Consider the following 21423-nt stretch of genomic DNA (forward strand, 5'->3'; position numbering starts at 1 on the left):
AATAGAAGGATTTTATAAGACAAATATGACCTGATTTCATTTTTGGACCAAAATGGCAATAAAACTGAAACCACAGGGACCCGGATGCAAAAGGTTTGAGTTTTGGACTAAAGTGACAAAAGAGATCAAACCACAGGGACCAAAATGGCAGTTTACTCTATATATTTTTTAAATTACATCAAACTAAAGAGCATTTTATTTTCTTTAAAAAAATTATCGTACAAAAGTTATAACCATTTAAAAATTGTGAAGAAAAGAAAAAAAAAATGAAAATCTACCTAGCCTCTTCCTCACCTTGAAGCCCCTGTGGAGCCTTTAGTCTCTACACCAATGTTTATTTTTGCATTTCACATTGGTAAAGGTCATTTTACCGATTTTCCTTTATATTGGTTTAGTATTTTTCAAACTTGATATATGTCACTCATGAATTTCCCAGTATGTAACATCAAAAAAAAATGTTGTATTCGTTCATAGTTGATACCTCGTGACATAAAAGGATATTCGACTTCAAGTGTTACTGACACATTCTAGATATGTTAGTTGTGGAAAAGGAAGAGACTTCGCATTTAAACACGCTTGGTTGTTAGGGTTAGGATATAATAGGAAATTTATTTGGTTAGGAACTAATCTTGACCATCAATTTATTTAATCAAGTGCTAAGATTAAATGAGGGAAACTGAAGGGAAGAAAAGAGGCGCGTGGGTTTGTGTAAGGGCATTCTAGTCAATCCAGTACAATAATTTCCCGCTCTCCTCCAATTCCCCCCAATTTTTTAAACGTTAATAACTTTTTCATACGACATTATTTTTTTATAAAAACTACACAAAAAAACGAGTGTTTTTTTTTATCTTTAAAACAAGTATACTATTACTATATTTTTCGAAATTTCTTTTCGAAAACCCGGTTGCGTAAAACGCAATGGAAAGAAACCCAGTTGCGTACAACGCAATAGACAAAAAACGTAAAAAATGACTTTTTTTTTTTAAAACGCAATGCCCAAAAAACACAAAGAAATGTCTTATTTGTAAAACGCAATGGCCAGAAAACACTTAAAAATGTCTTATTTCTAAAACGCAATGGCCTAAAAACACAAAAGAAAGTGTACTTTCTAAAATGCAATGGACCGAAAACACATAAAAATGTGTTTACCTAAAATGCAATGGACTAAAAACACTTCAAAAATGTGTTTTTCTAAAACGCAAAGGCCAGAAAACACTTAAAAATGTCTTATTTCTAAAACGCAATGGCCTAAAAACACAAAAGAAAGTGTACTTTCTAAAACGCAATAGACTGAAAAAGCATGAAAATGTGTTTTACCTAAAATGCAATGGACTAAAAACACTTCAAAAATGTGTTTATTCAAAACGCAATGGCCAGAAAACACTTAAAAATGTATTTTTTCTAAAACGCAATGGCCTAAAAACACAAAAAAAATGTATTTTCTAAAACGCAATGGACTGAAAACATATAAAAATGTGTTTACCTAAAACGCAATGAACTAAAAACACTTCAAAAATGTGTTTTTCTAAAACGCAATGTCAGAAAACACATAAAACTGTCTTATTTCTAAAACGCAATGGACACATAAAACTGTCTGTGAATTAAATTTTCCCAGTGGCTGTAACACCTCATAAAATCGTGTCCAATTATATGTTGACACGTGTCCCTAATCCTAATTAAGTAAAACGTTGACTAGGAGGGACTATTATTGCCAAAAAATGAAAACTTTGAATATGCAAGGACTAAAGGTGTCAACATGCTTAAAGTAAGCCTCTGAGTGACCTTATACGGTATTCGTATTCTTTTAATAAGCCACTTGTTGGATAAACGAAACTGTTTGCATTATAATTCAAAAGTCATGCATCGAAGGATTAAAAGCGTCAACATGTTAATTCTTACCTTTGAGTGACCTTTTAACGAATCCGGAACGTTATAATGTTTGCCGTTAAACGGCAATACGCACAAGTTTGCGTGTTAAAAGGGTTTAAAGTGTCAACATGTTTAAATTATACCTCTGAGTGACCTTTTGACTAACCCGGAGCGTAACGATGTTTGGTTATACTTCCAAGAATACCCTACAACCTAACTTGAAGGGCCGAAAGTGCTAAATATGAAAGTTATATCAAGTTAAAAGGTTAAGGGGCTAAATGTGTCAACATTTAAAATAGTTTTGCTGATCCGGGTGAGTGCCGCGGGCCGCGACCTCCCCCTCTGAAATTCTACGCGGGCCGCGAGGCCTTGATCTGCAGCAGAATTATTTTTATTTTTATCTTTCTTTGCTTGTTCTTCACACATACCACTCATACTCACATAAAATCAATTCTATGGGTGTTAATTGTTTTTAAAACATGGTTTTACACATGTAGTGATCCTATAATTACTTGGAAAACACACATTACACTTGTTAAGATCTTGTTCTTCTCAAATTAGTATAAATAGGCCATTAGTCTTTCATTTTCACTTGCACCATTCCTTTCTATCCTTCTCTTATGGGGACTCCTATCATAAGGAGGCCTATTCTAGTTGAAAAGATTGCTAGGACCCTTTGTAAGTGTTCCTAGCCACTAGTTTATGTTTTATAGGCTTTTAAGCCAAAAGTCAAGCGTTATCATAATAACACTTAGATTTTTAGCTAGACCTTAAACGGTCAAGCCATTGTTTGCAACGAACATGGCTACATGATCGTAATTAGGTAGGTGTTAATCCCTCAAAAGGGCACCTCCTAAGAATCACGTTTGCTAGGTCGATTGACGAGTCAAAGTAATATTAATTTAAAAAGTCAACGGGTCAGAATTTTAAAATAATTGCGATCTGAGTTTATGAGTGTTCTAAAATATGTTTTATCACTTAAACAACTTGGTAATAATTATTAGAACATGTGTAAACATGTTCGGCTCGTCAATTCCCGTTTTAGGGTCGGTTCGCAACCGAAAGTCACGTAGTTTGACTTCTACGTTGACTTTTGGTTATAAACCGAATTAGACTAGTATGCTACTGATTTTAGGTTCCGTTATGATCATAATATAATGTAGTATAATCCCATAAGGTTATATTACAAGATCGGATTAGGAATCTGAGTTTATGCGCATGTTATGTTATTATGCCATACTTTGACTAAAATGCCCTTTTGATTAAAAATAAGGTTTAAGACATAAATGAGCATGCATGAGTTATGTACTGATAAGTAAACATGTTTAGAATATTTTGGTGCTTATAATCTGGTCATAAACTGAGTTTACGCATATGGTTGTAAACTATGCTTTTAAAAGGACTAAAATACCTTTTTAAGTATAAAATGAGTTTTAAACATAATTTTAGTATAAAACTCATTACCTACTGATATGATATTATAATTAGGATTATTTGGGATGCTAAGTCAGATTGTAAACTGAGTTTAACTTCAGTTTCGTATGCAATGACGATAAAAGACAATAACGCCCTTATGGTACTTAAAATGTGTTTTAAGCATAATATTCAAACCAAACCTTTTACTTACTGATATGTTATGACAAATAAAATATTTTAATTATTCAAAGTTGGTCATAACATCAGATTTCATAAATCTTCGCATAAATCATCATTTAACGACTTTAACACCGTTTAGGCGCGTAGTATGGTTTTAAACCATATGTGTGAACCAAGACTTGTTACCTACTGATTTTATAAACCATTTTAAATGTTTTTACAGTAGGTATAAGTTATGAACTCAGAATCCCAAATAATGTCTCAAAACTATATGTGAAATGACCAAAATGCCCTACGGTGCATAGTTTGGTCTTAAAGCATAATCCACACATGTATTTGATATCCTACTAATATGATATCATAATTTAAATATTTTACAGAATGTTTATGACCATGACATCAGTTTACTTGCAAGCTCCTTTTATAAGTTGTAAAATTACCAAAATGCCCTTATAAGGCATAATTTGATTTTAAAACCTTAACGGGCATATAAGTTGATATCCTACTGATATTATAACTTGGTTAAAGTGTATTGGCATATGGAACTTGTTTATGACTCATCCGGTTACCCGTTATCGCTTATAGGCGTACGGTGAGACTTACGTAACTAGTTTACATAGGTTTACTAAAAAGGGGTTTAACCTTATCGTTTTGATCTCAAAATCCAGAATGTACCTTGTTTACCCGTATTATACAAGTCCTAGTACTTGTTGGGTTTTAACCACATTCTATTCGGTATATGCTTAATCTTGCGAACCTATTCTTAAGTATCAGGTCATGTCTATAGGAGCTACCTTTGGCCCGTATACATTCTAACAGATAATAAATCTGTTCATTCCAGACTATAGTACCCCCCAGATAATTGGACTTGGGTCAATATACTTAGACTTGCGGCTTTTTTCCAAATATAGTCTTATTTATTGGAAGCTAGCAAAAAGGTAAATACTCTTGACTTATTTAAGTGTAAACTTGGGATGGCAAATATGCCTCTTGGGACGGTTATTACACAAGTAAGTCGCCTAAAATTGCGCAAAAGTGTATGAATACACTTTTATTCCGTTTACTTGATAATTACTGTTATTGGGGGTTATTAATACCATGTCCGGACAACCCAATGGGTTAATCAAGCATATAATCTCGTAACAAGAAAAATCCAAAGATTTAATTAAAGGATCACCTACAGGTTATCCATATGTATAAAACTCTTTTTGAAAAACTATTTTTCCAAAGAGTCAGTTAACTGTATTTACCAGCTTTAGCTGACGTATTTTCAAAAAGATTGAACAGCAGGTACCGAACCTTATAATAGGCTGGGATTACAGGTCGGCTAGAATGAAGGCTAAGGAATTTGCACTCCTGAAGCTTAAGGCCTATGATGTCTAAAGCTTTGTTTATTTGGATCCTGCCCGTGGGCTTGTATCGAACGCTTGTAATACTTTTATATAGCATATAATACTTTTATATATTCAAGCTTTATTTTAATAATTTAAATCCAATACTTCCGCTGCATATTATTATATTGTGATAACTGTTATCCAATCCGTCACGTGTGTACCCATCCGGGCCCACCGAAAATCGGGGTGTGACAGGGGCTCTGCCCCTTGGACCCCGCCAGGGGCTGCAACCCCTTGGACTCTGCTCCCAGGGGCGCTGTTGGTGCACTACATCTGTTGACTTCGTCTTGGATCGAGTCTTAGTCTTAGAGTGTTAGTTCAGGGCACATTTTACGAGAAAACAGGAGATTGTATAGGTGTTTGTAATAGGTTTCGCTTGTATGGTCTTAGATAATAGGTTTCGCTTGAAGTGACATTGATGGTTCCGCTTGAATGTCAGTTAGAGGTTCCGCTTGAACGACATGTATGCTCAAGCGAAACCTCAACACATATAAATAGTCTCTCAAGCGAAACATTTGTAAAGGTTGATGTAACTCGTACCGAAGTGCCGCCGGATCGAGATTTGAATGTAAACTGTCAGATATCAATACAAAGAGAAGTTTAAAGTGATTTGCTAGCTTTTCCTAAGTCAAATACTTATTTTCCGCATCTGTATTTGATAGAATTTCCTCTGAACGACTCGTTCGGGTCGAGACATGATCCTACAGGCGCTACCCCCGGACCCCCCACCAAGATCGTAAAACGCAATGACTCAATTCAAAAACCCAGATCGTAAAAATGCAATTCAAAATTTTCTTACATAGATCGAAGCCAACTGCTTCAGATTTCTTCAACGATTGCCGAAATTTGAATGTTAGAAACACTCATCAGCGATCGAATTGAACGAATCGAGTGATTCGCTTCAAAATCACAGGAAAAAAAATGAGATTTTGTATGAAATTAAACTGGGTTTCTTCAAAAAAGTTGAAGAACATGTTGATCAGGTGTTTGAATCATTGATTGGTGACGAAAATCACACTATAATGTAGTTGTTATTGAGATAGAAAGTGAAGAAACGGTTGAAGATGGTGGGTTTTGAAGTTACTGTGAAGAAGAAGGAAGAAGAAAGGATACAATTGACTAAAATACCCTTCCTCTTTATTTTAAATTTTGCCACATGTCATAATCCTATTGCTTCCTAACCTTCCTAGCCAAAATAGAAAGGGCTTCCTATCATTCCTACCCAAAATAAAATTTCTATTTGATCCTCACCCTAGAGTAACATATGATGGGTGATGTCCAATATAATTAAAAAAATCATGAGCTCCTCATGGATAAAACAATTTGTTGATATGGAAAATCAGATGATACACCACATATTCATTTTCTTGTCTATTTCACACTACATTAGCTAGGGCTGTAAATGAACCAAACGAACACGAACAAGACCTTGTTCGTGTTCGTTTGTTAAAAAATATATGTGTTCGCGAACCGTTCACGAACACTTATCGAACGAGATTTTATGTTTGTGTTCGTTTGTTAAGGAAATGAACTTGTTCGTGTTCGTTTATGTTTGTTTGTTAATTTTAGGCAACGAATGTTGACGAACACAAATAAGCACAAACTAATGTTCATGAACACAAATGGAAACAAACGAACACAAACAATAGTTCATGAACAGAATATATAATACACTGACACTTATTAGATATTTAATTTGTCAGAATTTTGATATACTTAAGTAAATATAAAAACTAAAAACACTAATGAACTATCGAACACAAGCGAACAAGTTACCGAACGTTCATGAACATAAACGAACGAACGCGACCTCTGTTCATGTTTGTTCATTTAACTAAACGAACGAAATTTCTTGTTCGTGTTCATTTGTTTAATAAACGAACAAACACAAACGAACTTCCCGCCGAACGGTTCACGATTTGTTCGCTGAACGTTTGGTTCGTTTACAGCCCTAACACTAGCTATTATATTATATAAGAATATAAAATCAATGTACGATAGAAACATCTATAAGAGTGACAACATGCTTGAAAGTATTGCACCATTAGTCAAAGTCCTTCTAATGGTTGATGTGGATTGGAAGCCTTCAATAGGTTTTATATATGGTGAGCTTCAATGGCCAAAAAAAAAATATCAAAGCTTTGAATGATAATAAAAATGCATACAAGCCTATTCTAGATATTATCTTAAAAAATCATCCAAAAGGCTTGATACTTGTCTACATATGACGGCCTACATTTTAAATCCATATTATTTTGATAATAATTCAGATGTACGAGATGATTTAGAAGCCAATGATGCGGTGGTTGAATGTGTTGGTCTTTTATTTCCTAAAATTTATGATATATAATCCCAAATCGTGTCGGTCGAGTTGCCAATCTACAAGCGGAAGCAAGAAAAATTTGAACATCCTATTGCACTTAAAGCATGTGAGATCAACAACAAGAACTTCGATCCGGGTAATTTAATGATTAACATTATTTTTGTTTTAGAATTTCATATTGGTCATATGAATATATTATATGTTTGTTTGTAGCAAATTGGTAGGAAATGTACGATAACTCAACATCAAATTTGAAAAAGATTGCTATGAGGGTCCTTTCTTTGACTACAAGTTCGTCGGGATGTGAAAGAAATTGGAGTATCTTTGAAGGGGTTGGTGAATATAAATGTTTAAGGTTTAAATATATTGAATTTGAACCTATTGTTGAATTTAATGTTTACTTTAAACTCCTTAGGTACATACAAAAAAAAAAGACTAGAGATGAGTAGATTGAATGATCTTGTTTTTGTTCAATATAATACAAATTTGTTGGTGAAAAACAAGAACAGAATGTACAGAAATCGTGAGGTACTTAAAGCAGAAGATGCTAGTGAGACTAAAGAGTGGATTGAGGATAATGAAGAGGAAGAGGAAGTTGAGTCAGGGGTTAATGAAGTCGCGGGTGTTGATGAAGTATCGTCTAATCAAACAAGTGCTAGGAAACCTGCTAAGGCGAGACAACTTTATGACGAAGAAAATGAGTCGGAGAAAGAGGATGAAATAGAGGAGGAGATTGAATACACGTCGGATGGTGTGAAATCATTGAACACTACGGGGATGACGATTACATTTGAACTATTTGTTAATGTTCGAATTTTTAAGTACTTAGACTTGTTATGTTATGACTTATATGTAAGTTTAATTTGAATTTTGAACTACTTTTACCTTTTTAAGTATTATATTGATATGGATGTGTGAGTATATATATACATATTTATAAAAATAATAAAATATACAGATAAAAATTCCGATCCCATTAATCCCGAGTAATCCTGAGTAGTCGCTAATCTCCATCTCACCGGCCGACTAGCGACTAGCGAGTTCTCCAACCTTGATAAAAAGAGAAATGAAATTCGAAAGTAAAAAAGCAAACAAAACAACTTCTTACAAGATGCTAATTGTGACTTTTTTAATCCACAAATTATGTCTAAATAATAAAAGTTTTGTATATAAGATACAAGATAATCACAAACAAGCGCAACATAGTGGGGCGAGAGGGGGTGGCCGATACCCCGAATTTTCGCTTAGTTGTGGAGAGTATATAATTTTCGTATAGAAATTTTTGGGTATATACGTTTTTACCCCCGTTTTTAAGAAATTTTTGGGTATATATGATTTCGACCCCCGGTTGAAAATATCAAGTTTCGCCTCTGATCAATGATGTACAGGAAGGACATAAAATATATTCATATAAAATTGACCGATGATGCTAAAATCACCTGGATTCCTCCCACATTATAGTGTAATTATTAATTTACAAAATAACCACAACAAACAAACAAACACCTGTATAAATGAAAATGCATTAAAGATTGAATTTCTATATTAGTATATTATACATTTCAAACACTTCGAGAATCATGGTGTTTTAAGAATTAAACTCTTAAATATTATACATTTCAAATACTTAGAGAATCATGATATTTTAAGAATTAAACTCTTAAATGTTTAAAAATTCAAGTCCACACCTTTTGAAAAGGCCACACTTTACACTTATATAGGTCTCTTTTAGTCTTGCACCCATAGTTGCACTTTTCAAAAGAACTACTAAGAAGATAACTCCAGCCTAATTTTCACTTGTATGTTCGAACACATATCCTAGGATGACGTAGACGTGCTCCAATCTCTACAACCAATTTCTTGCTTCATGGTAAACTCCCACATTAGCCATCCAAGTTTGACTAAATAAAGTTTATCAAAAGTTACCAACATTGCCACTAGAAAAACTTTCACCATGCATGAACCAAGAATTATTTGCCATGACATTGAATTTTTAATTTCTTTGAATCTAAAACTCCATAATAGATCTACCGATTACCTCTCTTGGTAAGACTTGATCCTCACGAACTAACACCAGGTTGGTTCAACCAATTAAATCCAATGAAAATTTCTTCAAAACTTGCAGGATTTTTATCTCGGACTGTTTCCCCTTCTCAGAAAACGACTGTCAAAACTGTATGAAGGATGCACATCACAATCACAGAAGAAACAAAGAACACAAAGGAAGCGACAAAACGTGACGTAAAACTCTTATTAGTTACCCAAACCGAAAAACACACCTCAAACCCTAGATCTCATCAGATGTGAAATCAAGAAACATACAAACAAAAATACAACGATACCTGGATGATCATCACTTGATGAACATCAGCATATGAAGATCGACTCTCAAACAACAGAGAGTGTGTTCAACAAAACAAAGAACAAATAAACTAAAACAAACCCTCATCTGATTTTGTGATCTTCCAGCTAGATTCCACACAAGTTGCTTGTAAATCAGCACTCCTTTAATCATCAAAACACCAACTGCAGGAGACTCCAACTCTTGATAATCGCCATCACCCTCAACTGGAACGATAGATCTTAAAAAACCAAGAGTAAAGTGTCCGTAGAAGGAGAATGGAATCATCTGGAACCCTAGCTCTCAAAAGACTCTTTTATAACCTGCAAATATACAAGTTACACCTCGCACCCTCAAGAATTATCACATATACCCGGACCCCCTGAGAAGTACACATATCACCCTTGAACTTAACAGATAATACAAAACCAACCATAAGTTTGTTATAACCAAATGAACAAACACAAGCCCATTTTTTGTCCGTTATAACAGATTGGCCCAATTTATAAGATAAGCCCAATAAATAAGCAGGCTAGTATATGAATAAACATATTATGATATTTCCAACATGCCCCCATTATTCATATACTATACATGTCAATCATCCCCATTTTATCACACATAAGATCATGTTGTAACCTGAATGACAGCCTAAAAAACCACTTTTAACACGCCCCCTTCACTCAGGGGTAAACATGGCTAAATTACCAAGTTCCTTACAAAGAGATTGACATCGGTTAACACTCAATTCCTTCGCAAAAAATATACGCAACCTGAACATCTGTATGAACCTTTTCAGGTTCAATAATACTAGCGTAAAATCCCTTTCACAAAAAATGTAAATCAATTTCAAAGTGAGAAGACCTCTGATGGAAAACAGGGTACATACAAATTGATATGATACTTTTACTAAGCTTTAACAGGTAAAACGTAGTTATCAGCAAGTATTTATCAAAGAACTATACAAAACAAAATACAAACTGATCCACCTGTAACAGTCATATACACAACAACTTAAAGAAATAAATCAAGAGAATAGGATTTCTAGAAACAATATTTAACATCAGACATACAAGGAATCCAGACAATTACAATATGAGACAAGAGATCCTTTGAAGAAAACACAAACACTAACAACAAATCAAAGAATCCTCTATAACAGACAGACAGCAAAACAGATAAACTGTTATGACAAAGAACACCAGACAACAATGACAGCATACTCAACATAGCAAACTGCGCATTTACATACCCTTATAACCAGATACACATCTCTTCCAAAAGAAGAAAAAACACAAGGCTAACATTACAAACATTCAAGAAACAATCTTGAGAATCATATCTTATTAGATCTATTCAAACGAGAAGATATGACTAATCATACAATTTGACATATGAATGAGACACTAAGAAACATTTAATCAGAGTTGAAGACAAAAACTTGTCACATAATGCATAATAATCCTGTTAAAAATAAGAATCACAAGATATGATAACCATTTACCACAAATTTTGACTCTACATTAAAAAAAGATCAAATACTTAGCCAGGACACAAAGTTACATGTCTTAACATCTCATACCTACATCTGGTCAAGAAACCTAAACAGAACATAAAGATGCTTTTTTTTACCAAAAAAACCTTTACAATTACACAAGTCGTGAATCACAAAATAGAATCACACGACTCAAAACCAAACTGATAACAAAGAACAATACAAGTCTAAATCAGACAACAATTAACAGCCAAAAATCCTTTTAATTGTAGCTATAGCCCTTATGATTTTACAAATAGAACAGAAACTCTTCACAAAGAGGCAAACAAGACAGCGACATTATACAAGAGCAATCTTTTACGTAAAGACATTAACAAGATAACAAGGCACTTTACACACACTAATACAATATTCTGATCAACTCAACCAGAATACAACAGACATGAAAATCTTGCAAATGAGAATCAAAAGAAGCTACAATAAGACTTTCATACAATCAACCTCATATGAACAATATAGCTCTTAGAATACAATGAAAGACCAGCCATTTTAATAAGCTAGAGATTCACAAAACACAACATAACACAGAACAAAGTCTGAAAAGACAACAAATCACACAATTAATACATATACAAAATAAATGAGATAATAAACAATTAGAAAACATATTCTAATTTGAACAATGAACCACACAGTCCATCAACAATATCACAGTTATATCATTTAAACTAAAAATCACACGATTTTTAAGAATATGAAACCAAGACCAAAAGACAATACTTGTGAAGAACTCAAAGTCTAATTTGACTCGATTAGAAAAAACTTTTCACGAAATATTGAATCACAAGAATCATACCAAGACATATAAACAAGAAGTACACATTTCTATATTAGACAACAAATTCAGCCTAAACAAACATGAAATACAAAATCATAAGATTTAATATCTCATACACAAGCCAAAGAATAACAAGACAATAAGTCACAGCCAAACAAAATTACAAAATAACATAATTTGCAACCAAACACCCAATCATGAATGAAACAACAAGATCATGCAATGAAAAACTCAGTCAGTCATGAATAAAAAAAACATGACCATTTAATTATCATACAAGATTCAAGAGATATAACAAACCCAAAAAATACTCAAACTGTCATGACTTACAAAACCTAACCCTCTAAAGCGAACAAAGATGAGAACCAAACAGATAACAATAACATAAACAACAAGGATCTCATATACAACCTGAATCAATCACAAAAAAATGGATCCAAGAACACACCAACATAGACACAAACAAGTAACACATAATAGATCTCAGTAGAAATCAACAGATAACATAACATATGAGCCAACCAAAAAAAACTGGGCGAAGCTGAGTCAGGGACCAGATTCCAGGTTCATCACTCTATGGTGCCTGGACAAGCCTTTACTCAGGAGCCACACCTAAGCCTATAAACTAACAATAGAAAAACAAACCAACAAGACAAATAACAACTACAATAACAAGAACAGAACATATACAAGTAAAAAAAGAACTAAACCAACAAGACCTGACAATGCAATAGATAGCACGTAGACTCGATCAAGTGTCGGCCCGACTAGTCCGGTAAACAGGGATACCTAGACTCAGAACAAAGTGATGCAGAAATAGAAAAAACAGAGATAAAAGATTGGAACGATCTTACAGAGGGTGCAAAAGCTTCCAAAGAAAATGGACCAGAACTGTAGTTTTCGAAAAACTACAAGAACTGATCAACACATAAAAACCACCTGATTAGTTTGCCCTGAACCTTCTAGGGTTCAGAGACCAACACAGCTCTTGAGAAACTGCAAACGATAGAACACCTTCTTGACCTCCAACGAACCCTAACTAGGATTTGTGTCGCACCAAACTGATGCTACAAGATCTATACCTGCAACCACTTAAAAAAACAAAACAAAAAAGAACAGACCTAAACTCTACAAAGATGTAAAACTACAAGAGATTCGCGACATAGCCAACCAAACAAGCACTTCAAATGTCAAATAGAGACAAGTAATCAAATACAAAATACTCAAAGATTTCAATACCATTAATATAGCTCAATTTTATAATGAGAAAAACCTTTTATGCATCAAGATAAACATGCAAGAAAACTTAAAAGATAACAGTCACCTTGCCTTTAACAAGAGTGAACCATAACACATATATACTTAATCATGCTCATACAAGTGTCAAGAAAACACACTCTTAAGATACACGAATAACAAACTTACAGTTTAAAACACACAAATTCTAACAAACTAAATAGTGGACACATAATCAAAAAACTCACATAACATTACCTGCAGATCAAACAATTCCAATGAAAGAACAGTTCAATTGAAATTCACAAGTTTCATGTTTAACTGAATCAAAACGCATCTATAATTCTGTCACACCCCCAAAATACCACATGCAGAAGCCCCCGCGAGGCGTGTGACATACCAGGATCCAAGCCACCAATCACATTGAACTCATAAATATATTTAAATAAAGCTTTCATTCATTAATATAAAGTGTTACAAACTTTACATGTCATTCATTGTATACAGCGGAAGCATATCTCATTTGTTAAGTGTTTCGTAAACCATGTGTACATAAACCATTAAGCTTGTTTTGAGGTTCCATATATCACGACCCATGACCACTCCAGCATCCCAGACAGCAAGTCCCAATGATATAAACCTACAACCTGCAAGCATGCAGACAAGTGTGTCAGACGACGCTGGTGAGTTCAAAGTTTTGTTACCGAGTTTGGTTTACCAGATACATGTATAAAACCAATTATCAATCTGATTTGATGTTGTTATTAACTCGGTTACCGAAATGGCTACAAGATGTGTTTGCCCAACCCCAATGTCTCTATCAAAACATTGGTCATGCTTTAAGGAAATTAGTTCACGCCCGATCACCCTGGTACGGTGTGAGGGTGCCAAACCTAATAGCGTTATCAACTAATAACCTCGTTGCCTCCTCGGCAACTGTCGGTAGATGTAAGGGGTCTTATGTGATAGAAACTGAGTAATAATAACAAACATCCCAATAACTAGCATTCCTCCCTGGAACGTTACCCGATATCCCTCCCGGGATGCATGCTTGGAAAAAGAGTAGTGAACTCACCTTAGATTTGCTCGGTATGTTACGTTACATTACCCGTTCCCAGTTGGTCAACCAAACCCTATCGTGGTTACCAATCAACATCAATCACATAATCAACAAGTCACGTATTTGTACACAGTAAGTCACGTATTCGTACACATTACTCAAGTAACAAACAAGCCAGGCACATGTCATTACGTAGGTCATAGCAAGTATCCGGGGCATAGTTACATTGACGACACAAGCTCATATTGCACCATAGCACATATCAAGTGGTTCGGTTCCCATTAGAGTAACACGCTAGTTGTGACAAGAAATCATGCAACGTAATTAGTCGATCATCATCGTATAATCATCTAGCGGGTATTCGGGCCTTACACGAGTTTACACTACAATTTCCTGTCTCAATAAACAATTAACAGTCCATACATAATTCTTAAGAGTGTACGGCCCATTTGGTTCAGGCCCAAGGAGGGATACGGCCCATTACATCAACATGTGGTTCCTGCGGCCCATCTGTCTACACGTGATCGTTAAGCTGATGTTATGACTTTCCTTGATCCAATAAACTTGATCACCGCCCACTACATTGAACGGTCCAATTTGATTCATTTTAATTGCAATATCTATTAATTTCCTTTGTTGATGTTTGAGCTACAACAGAAATCATATGGGCCGATTCTCTTTGTAAAATGATAAGGCTTAATTAATTAACAAGGCGACAAACTCAACTTCACATGCAATATAATTCAACTATAGCCGACAAACATTATCATTCATTATTTATTCACACACAACAGGTTCTCACTTATCTTCATAATGGCCATCTACCCTATCATCACGTGGCCTTTTATATGCATAAAGTATTGTACCAACATCACTAAATAATTACTCCATGCAAACCTTATCATCACAATCATTAAGGTAATTATCAGTTTATCACGTGCCTACTTCATAATATTATTTCCTATGTATATTATAATAACATAAAGACATCAAGAATTGTAACAAGCATGCAACACTAACCGATAGATCAATGAGGCTTCGGCTCCACAGATTGTCGACGACACAAGGGAGGGAAAAATAGATGATTAGGGTTCGCTAACAATTATGAGAGTGCTTGATTATGAGAACTACCCTAATCCTCTTGCGTATGCGTGTGTATATATGTTAATAATAACAATCGGCCCAACACTAAGCTGCATTTGGGCTCCACTAGGCCCAAGTATAAGTCTGATGTAATTGGGTGTGTATGTGTGTTCGGAATGGGCTCCGAGTGGGGTGGGCCGAGGAAAGAGGTGTGGCCTCCAGCCCAAGTGAAGGTGTGTGTTAAGCGAGTTCGCGGCCCGATAGGTTAATTTTCTAAATTAACTAAACGACACATAAAGGCGTCTAACGGTTTCCTGTGTGTATTACAGTCACGAGTGTTTAACAATTTTTATCATCGTAAGGGACGTGAAAGAGAAATAATAAGAAAACAGGATTACGTGACTAAGAGACACTGACCTTGAAAGTATGGGTTGTCACATCATCCCCAACTTGAAGGAAATTTCGTCCCGAAATTTGACAAGTAGTCTCAAGAAAGTGAAATGACAGACTAGGATGACTGTGGATTCCCTCGGGTGCCACATCATCCCCAACTTGAAAGGGAATTTCGTCCCGAAATTCACCAATTGCATCAGAATTCAATTCGACAGTTTCAAACAGGTTAGGATACGTGAGCTTCATCTGATTATCGCGTTCCCACGAGAACTTCGGTTCATGATTTGAGTTCCAAGGAAGTCTTACGACTGGAATTCGACTATGCTAACTACCCTTGACTTCCTGATCCATGCTTCGATAGATTCCTTGACAACTACAACTCGTCGTTAACCTTAGGCTCCAATAAGGGTATCGCAAGCGTTTCATCGGACAAACACTACCTTAGATTCGAGACATAAGTATCGTCGCGAACGTTATCCAATTCGTCAGTTGACTCAAGTTTGTGAGCCATGTTACCGATTCGTTCCAGAAATCCGAATGTCCCGACGCATCGTAAACTAAGCTTGCCATGTTTTCTATAGCGTACTGCACCCTCCCATGGTGAAACTTTAAATTATGACACGTTCGCCTACACTGAACTCCTAGTGTTTCCTAAGCTTATCATCTTTCCTGACGGTCTCGCTTTGCCGCCAAGCAATTTCCAATCCAAACAATCTTCCCAAGAGTTTCGAGCACAAGTCCTGGACCTGCGATTAGGTTGTCACCCATCTCAATTCCAAAAGGAGATTAGCGTTACTGTCCATGCAATGCCTTAGGCAGAGTTGCTTGAATTTTAGAATGGTAACTGTTACGGTAGAACTCAGCCAAAGGCAATCACACACATGCTCGCAGCATGCCTTCGAGTGTCAAGATAGTTCGTTTACTCAGACCGTTTGCCCTACGGCGATAAGTAGTGCTCATGTCTATACGTGAGCCAAGAGTGTTGTGTGTCCTGTCATAAATCAAGCATAGCTCAAGATCAAAGGTAACAGGAGTTGGCACCCCGTGCCTAAAAGCTGCCTCTCTCAAAAGAACATTCCCAAGCTGTGACAACTCGTCAGTTTCCTTGATTGCAATAAAGTGTGCTGGTTCCGCGAGACAATCAACGATCACCCAGGTGATTCTAGTTTTCGTTTCGAGTTGTAAATAGACGAGTGACAAAATCCACGGTAGTCTGTTCTCATTTCCATATGGGTGTTTTTGGTTGTTGATACTCCACCTTAAATTTTCCACAAGTCAAACATTATACTCCTATATCACTAGATGGGCCTTCCTGCCCGATCACCAGTACGAGATTTATAGATCCTAACATCTCTCATCAAAACCTAGACGACTAGATTATCGAGGCCGGTGTGCTTTGCTCAACACGAGTTCCCTACTGTTGCCGTATAATGAGTTCCACATTCGTTCCATGAGGTAGCGTATATCATCCGACCTGTCAAAGGTTGCTTCTCCATGCCCCGCATGGGTTCAACTTAAAAAGTTTCTTCCTCCGGTTCTCCAGTTTGAACAGATCAAGTCTGATCAGGTAAGTTAAAGTCGATAGTGAGTTGTAAAGCTCGTGCACGTTCAGGTTTCACAGTCGAAATCATTCAAAGGTTCCATCCAGCGATGTCATTACATGATTTAGCTCCTCTGAAGCAACGGTACACTGGAGGCCCTTGTGATCGGTCTAAGTAACGCATCTGGTACCGTCCAAGTAATGCCTCCAACTTAAATCCAAAGACCATGGTTTCCATCGCAGGTTGTGATTCGTGCAACTCTTCTTGTAATTCTACTAGTAAGCCATCACTTTCTCGTGTTGTATCGGCGTGTAACTGGAAATCTGATTCGAATCATCATGGTATACCACTAGATCACCTGTACCCTCGGGTAGAGACAATACTCAGTGCATTGCAGAGTTGAGTTTCAAAAGTTAAAAAGACGTTCTTCTGTTTTGTCTCCCGCGAATACACAGCACCCTGCTGTGTTAAAGAGATTTAAGTCGCGCAATCCTCGAAAATCCCATGATGAATCTGCGATAGTCTCTAGCGAAGAAATTGCTTCATCTCCGAGGGACTCTTTGGTGTCGATCAGTTTCAAAATGTACTTCCCGAATCCAGAAGTTAAACTTCACCAGACTTCGCGTGCAGTAGCTCTAAGATAAGGTACAAATGCCGCCTAGGGTGTTCCTTCCTCCTGGAAATGATTCAAAACGTCTACAATAAACACGGTCAATTCCTGTGATCCATAAAGTTGCCGGTGTTTTGATCAATCTAAAGGTCAGGGAATACGAAGTCGCAATAGCCGTATTGCGTTTGATATGCCGTTATAGGAACACCTTCCCCCGGGACATCCCTCTGGCGAGAGCTCGTTCATTAGCTAATCCGTAAATGGGAGCTTAACCCTCGCAACTGGTCAACAGGTTGTCAATACAATGGTCGAGACAAACGGTTTTTGATTGTCACCTTAATCAGTACACATGTCCCACGATACAACTTATCTTTCCGGATATAACTGGGGCTCCCCAAAGCGAAAACTAGGCCCGACAAAACTCCTGTCCAGCAGTCCCCGTAGTTGATTTGACAACTCCCGCAACCCTCCTGGTGCAAGACGGTAAGAAGTACGAAGAATCGGGTCTGCTTTTAGCGTGAGATCAAATTGAGAATCTGTCTAGTAGTTGTGGAAGTAAACCTGGAAGTTCCTCGGATTGCACACGGAGAGGAGTCACGAACAATTGGCAGATCCTCGATCCTCTTTTCCTTAGCCTTAACATCTGTAACGGTCGCTAACAATGGCGGGGTCATCCCTCCGTAGACACTTCTGGGCTTCATTGTAGAATTGATGCTATCTTTTACACAACTCTGATACTTTAGACAGATGACGATTCTCCACTAGGGAGAGGGGTAGGCAAGGTTTTCTTCTCACAAGGATCTGCGCAATGTATGGATAACCAATCCATACCAACTACTACATCAAGGCTATCGAGGATAGCATAAGGATGGTCGATGTCGAATACTTGTCCCACAAGGTCGGGTTTATACTCCAACGGACATATGGGGTTTCATTAGACTTGCCATCAGTTGATTCCACAACAGGTTCGGTTCCAAGAAGCTTCAGGGTTAAATGGATCCGATACGAAGCGATTTGCTACCCATTAAAGCTACCGTGTTACTATTATCCTGCCGTCACCCATGTCAATCCTAAATGTCCTTCCGCGAGCAACACTGCCGGTGTTTGCTGTTACGATCACGTGGATTCCCAATACTGTCATCGTTCCCTTGGTTGTTGTCGTCTTGAAATATCAATGGCCAATCCATGTCATAGGCACCTTCACTTCCATACTGTAGGCTACTATTACAAGTACCTTGGTATTGCCATGACTGTTGCCTCTAATGTCGTTGCTTCAAATAGAATCCCTACAATCTTTCACCAACCAAGTCCATCTTTCCACATTCTATGCCACGCCCTAAAGCGCTAATCACTATGCTGACAGTCACACAATCCACACTATAATAAGTTGTCACCACTTGTGCCCCGATTGATTCGTAAGAGTCGACTCCCATAAGTCGTTTACCAGGGTTAAAGACTCGATTGGCGTCAATTGCTGATGTTCGTTGCTGGTAATCAGGGTCGTCCAAATACTAAGGTTGGTAAGGTACTGCGCTCATCCTTTTCTCCATCGTTCTTGCCAGTTGACTAAGTAATACACGGTATATTCCCAGAGCGTTGCAGAAGTGATCACACTTCCGGGTCTAAGACATCATTACGTTAAGTTCCAGCCAACGTAGAAGGGTGAGAAAGGTATAAACCAATCATTCGACGCTGCGACATCCATCACAGAGACGTTCGTACAAGCACCTAACATTCTACACAGTTCGATAGGCGTTCAGATGTGTGTTCAGGTAATATTCGATAGCATCGAGGTTCGTAAGGATTCAGTGACGATTGAAGAAGATCGTGTTCGTGGAGGAGACAATTACTGCTATGACTCCTATAAACTGTTATGTTTCACATTGATCAAATAACGGAATGGAACCCCTTTTCCACTTGTTAAGCATCACTGGGACTCGCATGCACCCCACATTATTATTATTATGTGTGCACCCACAATAATATTGCGATTCACATGCTCATCTCAGCTCCTCCTAACTCATGTCAAATGGTTCCTCAAACTCGAGTAGCAAACAAAGGGCATCACAAAACGTAGGTCATGAATGTTTAGGGAAATACCACCCTATCAGTCACATAACACATGCAAGTAATTCATGAATTCATACTGTTGTGCTAAACGTGCAATCACATGCAATATCATATGTAAGTGTTCATTAGTTATGCAGTACAATGAGCATACGAGAGACGAACCTTGCAATCTGGAGCCGAGTGTCATGGTCATATTCACATTTTCAGAAGTGTTCGGTTATAGTCTGGTTTTATAAAAACGTTTTTAAAACCAAGTTCACTATAACCAGTGGCTCTGATACCAAACTGTCACACCCCCAAAATACCACATGCAGAAACCCCCGCGAGGCGTGTGACGTACCAGGATCTAAGCCACCAATCACATTGAACTCATAAATATATTTAAATAAAACTTTCATTCATTAATATAAAGTGTTACAAACGTTACATGTCATTCATTGTATACAGCGGAAGCATATCTCATTTGTTAAGTGTTTCGTAAACCATGTGTACATAAACCATTAAGCTTGTTTTGAGGTTCCATATATCACGACCCATGACCACTCCAGCATCCCAGACAGCAAGTCCCAATGATATAAACCTACAACCGGCAAGCATGCAGACAAGTGTGTCAGACGACGCTGGTGAGTTCAAAGTTTTGTTACCGAGTTTGGTTTACCAGATACATGTATAAAACCAATTATCAATCTGATTTGATGTTGTTATTAACTCGGTTACCGAAATGGCTACAAGATGTGTTTGCCCAACCCCAATGTCTCTATCAAAACATTGGTCATGCTTTAAGGAAATTAGTTCACGCCCGACCACCCTGGTACGGTGTGAGGGTGCCAAACCTAATAGCGCTATCAACTAATAACCTCGTTGCCTCCTCGGCAACTGTCGGTAGATGTAAGGGGTCTTATGTGATAGAAACTGAGTAATAATAACAAACATCCCAATAACTAGCATTCCTCCCTAGAACGTTACCCGATATCCCTCCCGGGATGCATGCTTGGAAAAAGAGTAGTGAACTCACCTTAGATTTGCTCGGTATGTTACGTTACATTACCCGTTCCCAGTTGGTCAACCAAACCCTATCGTGGTTACCAATTGATGTGCGTGAAGTGTGTTATAATTTTTGATATATATTTAAGCCCTTTTTACACTTTTAGCCAAGTTTTAAATTTATAAAACACGATATTCACTAACACTAAACACACATATGTGCAAGTGCACCCATCGTGGACGTAGTATAGTGTTGGTAAGATACCGAGGTCGTCCAAGGACACAAGAGCTTTTAATACCGGTTTATTCTCAACGTCTAACCAAATCAAAAAGTTAGAAAAATGTTTTAAACTAAGAAAAATAAAAACTAACTAAATGCTGAAAAATAAAAATAAAATAAAAACAGATAGACAAGATGAATCACTTGGATCCGACATGTGTATTAGTATAACCTTTGATTATTTTTGCACTTTTGCACTTGTTTAAGAGATTATCTTAGTTATTGTAGTAGGCCCCTCTTTTGAAGGCGACGTTACCCTCAACCCAGTAGTTTGAGTCAGCAAGGATACAATCCTAAAGGGTCGGATTAT

Source organism: Helianthus annuus, chromosome 14 (assembly GCF_002127325.2).
Source record: "Helianthus annuus cultivar XRQ/B chromosome 14, HanXRQr2.0-SUNRISE, whole genome shotgun sequence".
In the NCBI taxonomy this organism is placed as follows: domain Eukaryota; kingdom Viridiplantae; phylum Streptophyta; class Magnoliopsida; order Asterales; family Asteraceae; genus Helianthus; species Helianthus annuus.